Below are 10,829 nucleotides of genomic sequence, written 5' to 3'. Positions count from 1 at the left end.
CCAGGTGGGTCTCGAACCTGTAGGCTCAGGCAATCCACTCACCTCGGCCTCCCAAAGCGCGGGATTACAGGCTGAGCCACCGAGCCCTGCCCTTTTGTTTATTTTTAACTCTATTTTAAATGAAGCAGATGCAAGCATATATTGTTAATATTTCATAGATTTCTTTTCTTTCTTTTTTCTTTTTTTTTTAAGTCAGAGTCTCAGTCTTACGCCCGGGCTAGAGTGCAGTGGCACATTCACAGCCACTGCAGCCTTGACCTGCTGGGCTCAGGTGATCCTTTGCCTCAGCCTTCCAAGTAGCTGGAACTACAGGTGCACCACCATGCCCAGCTAATTTTTTTATTTGTTGTAGATACTAGGTTTCACCAAGTTGCCCAGGCTGATCTTGAACCCCTGAACTCAGGTAATCCTCTTACCTCTGCCTCCCAAAATGCTAGGATTATAGGCGTGAGCTACCATGCCCCACTGACTTCTTTCTTAAGTAACTAATTCAGTTGTACATCTGACTTGGGTCGCTAAAATGAATTAATGTATTTTTTAATGTGTCTAAGAGATTTATGTGTTTGTTTACATTTTATTTCCACTACCCATAGCACTTGATGAGTATGGAGGGTTGGGAATAAGTTTGTCATTTTCAATAACTTGAGTGATTTCTAGAAAACAGGACATTTTTCTTGAAATTTCTTTATAAATAAAACAAGATTCCCAGTTCAAGTATTGCTTTATTACTGGATGAGGAACCTTGGAAATGGCTTGCTTTGGTATTTTTCTAAAACAAACCTTGGCGCTATATTGCACTAGTCTTGTTTACTTCATCCTTCCCATTCTGCTACTATCTTCCTTTCTTTTGCTGTCAGTGGCACCAGTAGATAAGTAGGGTGTGATCGGGGGTAATAGAGCAGAACCAGGAACACATCTGCAAATGTTTCCAGTCATTTGTTGGAAGAGATGGCATTTGATATCGCTGAACCCGCGGGCTCAGGCAATTCACTCAACCTGCCTTCTAAAGCGTGGGATTACAGGCTGAGCCACCGAGCCCGGCAGGAAGATTCTTTTATGTGTAAACTCAGTGTTGGAATTTTTATAGAGAAGATCTTTTTTCATATTTAGAAATAGACATGGACACACATTAATTATAACGAATTTTAATATAGACATTTATCCAGACCCAGGAGACGATTTGCCCAAAGGGCCACTGTACGACAAGATTACCCGTGTTCAGTAGAAGGCACTGTATGCTAGGAGAAGCTAACACTGCTCTAGTTAAGGACATGATGGGGGAAGAGGGAGCAGGGATAAACAAGAGGCACTCCTGTTGACTTCATTTAGTATCAAGATAAGCAATCTGTACCCAAACAAAATAGCCAGGTATAGCAAGATATTGATTCTGATATTTAAATTGCGTTGCAATGGTGGTAGCCTTACAAGTAATTTTGTAGTGAAGATTGATTATTCTTGTTGGCATGTATATTTGCATCTGTTCATTTTGATATTGGGCAGTTTTACAGTTTTAACTGTGCTTATTGAAAAGGAAGACTCTTTTTTTTTTTTTTTTGGAGTTGGAGTCTCACTCTGTCGCCCAGACTGTACAGACTGTAGTGCAGTGGCTGCTCCTGGCCACTGCAGCCTTGACCTGCTGGGCTCTGGCGATCCTTCCGCCTCAGCCTTCCAAGTAGCTGGAACTACAGGCTACCATGTCTGGCTAATTTTTTTTTTTAATTGTAGAGATGAGGTCTCGCCAAGTTGCCCAGGCGGGTCTCGAACCTGTGGGCTCAGGCAATTCACTCACCGATAGCCTTCTAAAGTGCGGGGATTACAGACTGAACCACTGAGCCTGGCAGGAAGACTCTTTTATGTGTAACTTAGTGTTGGAATTTTTTCATATTTAGAAATAGACATGGACAAACATTAATTATAACGAATTTTAATATAGACATTTATCCAGCTTGAAGTTTCTCCCTTTTATGAGATATTCTCAGTAACCTTTCTTTCAAATCTTATACTTTGGTATAACCATGTGGGTTTTTACTGCAATTGAGAAATGAAAAGAGGCAGTGAGGCTGAGAAATTTGAGTGAATGTGTTTGCTCTTTGGGCAGAGAAAGGGCAGGAATGAGTAAATATTATACAGGTTTGTTTATTCACTTCCTCTTGCATAAGCCTATCTTCTGAAGTTGTGTTTAAAGTGGCTCACCAAAAATACTATTTTTAAAAAATGGTTCAGCTTATTAAAGGAAACCAGCATTGATTCTATTATTGGTAGTTCTTACATAAAAATTTAGTCACATCAGAATATTTTTATATTGGTACGAAACCACCAGAGATGTGATACTTTAAAAACGGCAAACTTGACATTTTCTGATTATAAAAGTAATACGGGTTCATGTTAAATTTATAAAACACAGAAAAGTACAAAAAAGAAAAAAGAAGCCTTTCTAGAGAGAGCCATTTTGCTCTATTTTCTATAAATATATATAAATGGCTTTATATTTATTTGTGATCATATTGTATATGTGTCTATATTAAGCTTTTAAAAATTAGTACCGTGTCCTAGATATCTTCTTACATTATGTAACCCTTTTAAGGTAAATTGTATTTTTTGCCACTGGATTTACAATAACAGACATCAAAATTACATCTGACTTTAAAGACTAGGGTTTTATTAGAGATGTGAAGTGGATGAAGATTTTTCATTGGATTATGAGGGATGGTGAGAAATAAGACTAGAATATTGCTATATATTTTTTCTATTTTCACACTTGAACATTTTTAATTAAAGGGAAAGAGAAAAAACTTTTTTCCTAAGGTGTTCTGAGTCTGACTCACAGGTGAGTATAAGGAAAAACAGCAGAAGAGGAAAGATAATCTAGAGCCCAGAATTGAAGGTTCTAATGTGTCTTGCAGCAAGTTGTACTTCATCCTACAGATAAGAGAGAACATCACATATTTTTAAAATAACAGTGATTAATCTCCTTTGTAATGAGTTATTTTTTAAGAAAGTTGGACGTTTGGAATAGGAAGAAATAAAGGAAGAAAAATTAACTATGAATCAAGGATGGGACGATGGAAGTTAGAATAATTTGGTAAAACAGCTTAAAGAAAGCTTTTAAAGTGGAATCTACAGGACATGTATACTTGAAGAAAGTCAAAGATGAACCTTAAGTTATTGGACTGGGTAAGACAGAAACTGAAGTCATTTTATACATTCAGCATAAGTTAATTGAGAGTCAATGCCACATGCATATCTGAAGGTACATCTCCATATTGTGTATGGATTAGTTAATAGTATGGGCAAGGTTTAAAAAAATTAAACACAAAAAAATTGTTGGCATGTTGATATTAGAGGAATTCATCATTTTGAAACTGTGGTCACATTAACTCATGGGATGTTAGCACTGGAATAGTCTTTCATGATCATCTGTTGTGTTGGCATTTTAAAAGGAGTTTTTTTTAAAGAAAGCATGATAATATTTTTAGACTAATCTGTTGGTTGAGAAAATATGAGACAAAAAGCAATTATTAGAAGCATTGTTGACCGGGTGTGGTGGCTCACACCTGTAATTGCAGCACTTTGGGAGGAAAAAGTGAGAGGATTGCCTGAACCCAAGGGTTTGAGACCAGCCTGGGGGGATGAGTGTGTTGGGGGAGGAGTTGAGGAAGCAGGAGGTGTCACTCTTCCAGACTTTAAACTTTACTAGATGGCTATAATAATCAAAACAACCTGGTATTGGTACAAGAATAGGCATATAGACCAATGGAAGATTCTGGAAGCAAAACCTCAATTTCTCAACGAACTCATTTTTGACAAAGCCTCCACCAACAACCACTGGGGAGAGGAGAACCTATTCAGTAAATGGTGCTGGGAAAACTGGCTGACCACATGCAGAAGAATGAAATAGGACCCCTACCTATTACCATACACAAAAATCAACTAAATGGATCAAAGACCTAAACGTAAGACTCAAACTATAAGAATCTTAGAAAACACAGGAGACACCCTACAGAAATTGGAACAGGCAATCAATTCTTGATCAAAATTCCAGAAACCCATGGCATAACAAATGGGGCCTCATCAAACTGAAAAGCTCTGCAAAGCTAAGGAAACCATCAAAAGAGCGGGAGACAGCCCACAGAATGGAAAAAAATATTTGACAACTGTATAACTGACAAAGTTCTACCATCTAGGATCTACAACTCAGACGTCCTGAAAGGAAAACAAAAAGCCCTATTAGAAAGTGGACAAAAGACATGAATAGACGCTTCTCAAAGGAAAACATACGAACAGCCAACAGATAACATGAAAAAATGCTCAGCCTTGCTAATCATTAAAGAAATGCAATTCAAAACCATACTGAGATACCATCTAACTCCGGTCAGGATGGCCATCATTAATAGGTCAAAAAGCAACAGATGCTGGAGAGGTTGCGGAGAAGAGGGAACACTTCTACACTGTTGGTGGGAGTGTAAATTAGTACAACCTCTGTGGAAAACAGTGTGGGAATTTCTAAAAGATCTAAAAATTGACCTTCCATATGACCCAGCCATTCCCCTTCTGGGAATATACCCAGAGGAACTCAAATCATTCTATAAAAAAGATATCTGGCTGGGCACTGTGGTTCATGTCTACAATCCCAGCACTTTGGGAGACCGAGGTGAGAGGATTGCCTGAGCCCACAGGTTCGAGACCAACCTGGGCAACTTGGCAAGACCTCATCTCTACAATACATCAAAAAATTAGCTGGGTATGGTGGCATGTGCCTGTAGTTCTAGCTACGTGGAAGGCTGAGGCGGAAGGATTGCCTAAGCTCAGCAGGTTGAGGCTGCAGTAGCTGTGAGCATGCTGCTGCACTCCAGCCTGGGCAACGGAATGAGACTCCAACTCAAAAAAAAAAAAAGAAAGAAAGATACCTGCACACACATGTTTACTGCAGCACTATTCACAATAGCAAACACATGGAATCAACTGTGCTGCCCATTGAAAGTGGACTGGGTAAAAAAATGTGGTACATACACCCTTTGGAATATCATGCAGTCATAAAGAAGGACAAAATCATGAATTTCGCAGCAACTTGGGTGGATTTAGAGTCTATCATACTCTGATCTAACACAGAAACAGAGAACTGAGTAACATGTTCTCACTCATAAGTGGACCCTGAACATTTATCATAATACTACAAGAAAGGGATTGGCAGTAGCAGGTCAGTGCCAGGGGGATGGGGAGAGGGGCACATAACATCAATAAGGGTACCTGACCCTAAACTAGGCAAAGTGAGGACCAGTGGGAGGCCCGAACTTCACCTGTACGTTGACCACTTATGTACCTAATCCTGACTTGTACCCCACATCTTTAAAATAAAATAAAATTTTTAAAAAGCAACATGATAGTGTTTTTTAGACTAGACAGTTGGTTGAGAAAATATGAGATAAAAAGCAATTATCAAAAGCATTGTTGGCCGAGTGTGGTGGCTCATGCCTGTAATTCCAGCACTTTGGGATGTAAAGGTGAGAGGACTGCCTGAGCTCAGGGGTTTGAGACCAGCCAGGGCAACTTGGCGAGATCTCATGTCTACATTACAAAAGAAAAATTAGTGGGGTGTGGTGGTGCACGCCTGTAGTCCCAGCTACTTGGCAGGCTGGGGCAGAAAGATCGTCTGAGCCCAGGAGCTTGAGGCTGCAGTAGCTATGATTTTGCCACTGCACTCCAGCCTAGTCAACAGCGTCAGAGTTCAACTTAAAAAAAAAAATTAATAAAAGCATTGTTCAGTGTTCTATTTAATCATGGTGGCATCTTCATATATTTAAAAAATACTGGCACATGTGTATGAGAGGCATTTAGTGTGCAGGCGTTGTATAGCATAGTTAGCCGGAGCTCAAAATCTGGAGTGAGAATCTCATTTGAATCTGTAGCTTACTGTGCATAACTTTGGACAAATTGCCTGCATATCCATGCTTCAGTTTTCTCATCTGTAAAATATGAATAGCAGTAGTACCTACCTCAAAGATCTGTCATATGGATTATGAATGTTAGCATATGTAAAGAGCTTAGAACAGCACCTAGCACATTGTAAGCACCATTTAAAGTGTTTGCTGTTTCGATGGTGGTGCTATCTTGTGTAATCCATGGAATAATTCAGAGATCACCTTTTGATTGGTTTTCCTTCTGTGGTTCTTAGATTCTTATTCTGATGAATGATTAGTAAGACCTTTGAATAAATATTATTTTTAGAAATTTGTATTCAGAGTCACCTTTTTTGAGATCTCTGCCCACCTCCTGCAGACATATAGCTTAGTTATCCCTTCTGCTTTCTCATCCAAGGTTTCTGGAGCAAATTAAGCAATAATTCCCTAAGGAATTTTTATATGTAATGAATTAACCTCCCTAATATGCATCTACAGTGGTACTAGTAATGTACCATCCTTGAGAGAATTGGGAAATAGTCACTCATAAGATTTTCTGTGGTTCAGATGAGGATCCCCAATTATCAAAGGATATACAAATCAGGTCATCTTGGCTGCTTTTTTATGGCAGTAATGATGATGGTACTGCTTTTATCAATCCTTCAGGGGCTCCCTTGTATGTTTTACTTATTTATCTCTTTAGCTTTTATCATTAAGCATGAAGTCTGGTACATAGGTAAGTCAATAATGTAGCATTTTAAAAATGGTTCTTTTTTTGGTTTTGTTTTGAGAAATCCTTTCCTATACTGAGATCTACATTTTCTTCTGTACAGTTTAAAGTTAGTCTTTTGCATTCAGGTCTGTGATATACCTGAAATTAATTTTTCTGTGCCAATTACAGATTCACTTGAAATTTTTTTGCCATGTGGGTATATTCGCATTAATTGTATTTTCCCCACATCAATTTTTATTCCAAGTCAATTTTACTGTTAGGTTTTCAATCGTTTTTTTTCGCTATGTGCCTAGATATGTGTCTAAATTATCTTTTCTGTTCCATCAGTCTCTGTGTCTGTCTTTGCAAACTGTCTTAATTATTTTAGCTTTTTAAAAAAATTTTAATTTTAAAGCTGTGGGGTACAATTTAGAGTTAGGTATACAGATGTTAATTATGTAGGTACCCATGTTGATGAGGTGTGCCCCTCACCCCCGACAGTTTCTCACTACTGCCAATCCCTTTCTTATTTTGGCTTTTCAATAATATATGTCTAGTGGGGTAAGTCCTTTTCTACTTTATATTTTATTTTATAGTTTATATTTACACTATAAATTATAGGTTGTACATTTTATGATGTTCTTTTTGTTTTTGCTCTTCCAAATATATTTTAGAATCAGCTTGTAATGTTCTTTGAAAAATCCATTAGGATTTTCACTGGAATATAGTAGATTAATTAGAAGAGACTTGAATATTTATGATAACATTGTTCACTAAATGTTTATGGAATACTTTCTGTGTATTGGGAACTGGAAATAAAACAGAATAAAACTTACAAATATCCTTGGGCTTATATTCTGGTGGAAGGAGATAGACCATAAACAAGATAGATAAATTATATACTATATGTATACTATATACTTTATTATATACTCATTAGTCACAAAAGTTTTATAGTCTCAAACTGGGAACAATCTGAATGTTCATCAGCTAGGATATCCATAAATGGAGTACTACTCAGCAATAAAAAGGAACATAAGGAATATACTGTGTATATATGCAGCAACACAGATGATTCTTTAAAATGTTATACTAGGTATAAGAAGCCAGATATAATAGACTACATATTACATGATTCCATTTATGTGAAATTTCTGCAAAAGGCAAAACTATAGCAACAGAAAGTGTGGGCCTTGATATGGGAATTGGGATTGATTACGAGAGTATGAGGGAACATTTTGGACTCTAAATTGAATTGTCATACCAAGTTTGTGGCTCACACCTGTAATCCCAGCACTTTGGAGGCCAAGGCAAGAGAATTGCCTGAGCCCAGAGGTTTGAGACCAATCTGGGCAACTTGGCAAGATCTTGTCTCTGCAATAAATAAAAAACTTGGCCTGGTGTGGTGACTCATACCTAAAATCCCAGCACTTTGGGAGGATGAGGTGAGAGGATTGCCTGAGCCCACGGGTTCTAGACCAGCCTGGGCAACTTGGTGAGACCTCATCTCTACAATAAATCAAAAAATTAGCCTGACTTGGTGGTGCATGCCTGTAATTTCAGCAACTTGGAACACTGGGGTGGAAGGATCACTTGAGCCCAGCATGTTGAGGCTGCAGTGGCCGTGAGCATGCCACTGCACTCCAGCCTGGGCAAAAGAATGAGACTTTGACGCAAAAAAAAAAAAAAAAGAAAAAAAAAGTAACTGGGCATGGTGGTGCACGCTTGTAGTTCCAGCTACTCGGGTGGCTGAGGAGGAAGGATTGTCTGAGCCTAGTAGGTCAAGGCAGCAGTAGCCATGAGCCTGCCACTGCACCCCATCCTGGGCAACAGAATGAAAGTTTGATGAAAATAAATACATATACGCATACATCCATACTGAATTGTGATGATGGCCGCACAAGTGTATAAATTTACTAAACTAATTGAAGTGTATACTTACAATGGACAAATTGTATGGTATGTAAAATATATCTCAATTAAAGCTGTTTAAAATAATTATATGCTGGCCAGGTACAGTGGCTCATGCTTATAATCCTAGCACTTAGGAGGCCAGGGCAGGAGAATTCCTTGAGCCCAGGAGTTTGAGACCTGCCTAGGCAACATAGCAAGACCTCAGCTCTACAAAAAAATCAAAAAATTAGCTGGGTGAGGTGGTGCTTGCCTGTAGTCCCAGCTACTCGGGAGACTGAGGCAAAAGGATCGCCTGAACCCAAGAGGTCAAGGTTGCAGTGAGCCATGATCATGCTACTGCACTTCAGCCTGGGCAACAAAATGGGCTCAAACCAAAAAGAGAAAAGAAGATATGCCAACTTTGAAAACATGCTAAGTGAAAGAAGCCAATCACATTAAAAAAACACATGTTGTATGATCTCATTTATGTAAAATGTCCAGAATAGACAAATTCATGGAGATAAAAAGCAGAATAGTGATTGCCTAAGATGGGAGTGGAGGGGAGGTCCAGGAGGGAAGTAAGGAATGACTTGCTAATGGGCACAGGGCTTCTTCTTGGGTTCATGAAAATATGCTAAAATGGCTTGTGATAATTGCTCACATAAATATACCAAAAACTATTGAACTTATGCTTTAAATGGGTGAATTGTGTGATGTGTAAATTATCTCAATGAAGCAGCTGTTACAGATAATATATAACATTATATGCTGTATTTGAGAGAGAATTAGTGAGGTGGGGAGATGATGGTGGTGGTGGTAGGTTGGTCAGGAACACTTCACTGAGACAGCAACAGTTGAGCAAAGGGTTGAAAGAGCTGAAGAACTGAGCCATGTGGATACCCATGGAAAGAACTTTCTGGGAAGATAGGGTAAAGATCCTGAAAGGGGCATGTATCTGGCATGTTTGAGGAGCAGCAGTGAAGCCAGTGTGGTTGAAACATACTGTGCAAGGGAGAGGGCAATAGGAAATGAAGTTGGGAGACGGGATCATATAGGCTATTGTAAGGGCTTGATTTTTACTGTGACTTATATGGAGAGTCACTACAGGTTTTTTTGTTTTGTTTTTTAATTTTTAGAGACGAGGTCTTGCTAGGTTGCCCAGGCTAAAGTGCAGTGACTGTTCACAGACACAATCATAGTGCACTGCAGCCTCAAACTCCTGGGCCCAAGCAATCCTCGTGCCTCAGCCTCCCAAATAGGGCTTATTAGGCATATGCCACCGTTGGTGCCCGGCTACAAGGCAGGGTTTTGAGGAGTGACTTGATTTGACATAAATTTTTAACAGTAGCTGTTGTGCTGAGAGTACATGGAAAGGTAGCGTGAGTAGGAACAGGGATACCAGTTAGAAGGCAGCAATCCAAGAGAGAGATAAGAGTGACTTAGACCAGGTTTGAAAAAAGGTAGTCAGTTTCTGTATATATGTTAAAGAAAGTAGACACAGGATTTGCTGACAGATTAGAAATGAGATGTGAGAGAAAGAAAAGAGTTAAAGAAGATGCCATGTTTTTTGACCAGAGCAACTGAGAGGGGGAAAATTGAGGTTAAAAGAAGTTTATGAGGCTGGGGTTGGTGGCTCAGCCTATAACCCCTGCACTTTGGGAGGCCAAGGCAAGTGGATTGCCTGAGCTCACAGGTTCGAAACCAGCAATAGGCAACTTGGCAAGACTTCATCTCTACAATAAATAAAAAAATTAGCCAGGCATGGTAGTGTGTGCATATAGTTCTGTCTACTTGGAAGGCTGAGGTGGAAGGATCACCAGAGCCCAGCAGGTTGACACTAGGGTGGCCGTGAGCGTGCCACTGCACTTCAGCCTGGGCGATGGAGTGAGACTCCAAGTCAAAAAAAAAAAAAAAAAAAGAAATTTATGTGAAAATGCCAGGAGTTCTATTTTCAATATGTTAGCAAAGCCCATCAGACTTCCAAGGACAGATTTGGGTAAGCAAATTGAATATGTAAATCTGCAGTCTAGGGAAGAGGTGCTCAAGTAAAGATTGTATTTAACTTTGGAAAACGATTGCTTGAGCCCAAAAGTTTAAGATCAGCCTGGACAGCATAGTGAGACCTCATCTCTACAAAAAACTAAGAAAATTAGCCAGGTTTAGTGGTAGTTTCAACTATCTGGGAGGCTGAGGTGGAAGGATCACCTGAGTCCAGAAGGTTGAGGCTGCAGTGATTGTGTCACCGCACTTTAGCTCGTGTGACCGTATGAAACCCTGACTAAAAAAAAAAAAAAAAAAAAAGCCAGGCTCGGTGGCTCAGCCTGTAA

The 10,829-nt window shown here is 39.2% G+C and overlaps 1 protein-coding gene across 8 annotated transcripts in view; it reads left to right on the top strand.

Moving 5' to 3' along the window:
- Positions 1–10,829, top strand: part of EPS15 (epidermal growth factor receptor pathway substrate 15) — a 164,409-nt gene that overhangs the window by 97,896 nt on the left and 55,684 nt on the right. The window lies entirely within an intron of this gene.

The sequence above is a fragment of the Carlito syrichta genome, unplaced genomic scaffold (assembly GCF_000164805.1).
Source record: "Carlito syrichta isolate Samal-C Ts95f unplaced genomic scaffold, Tarsius_syrichta-2.0.1 Scaffold309206, whole genome shotgun sequence".
Lineage (NCBI taxonomy): Eukaryota > Metazoa > Chordata > Mammalia > Primates > Tarsiidae > Carlito > Carlito syrichta.
The sequence above is the reverse complement of the archived record's forward strand: the minus strand, read 5'-3'. Positions and strand labels throughout refer to the sequence as shown.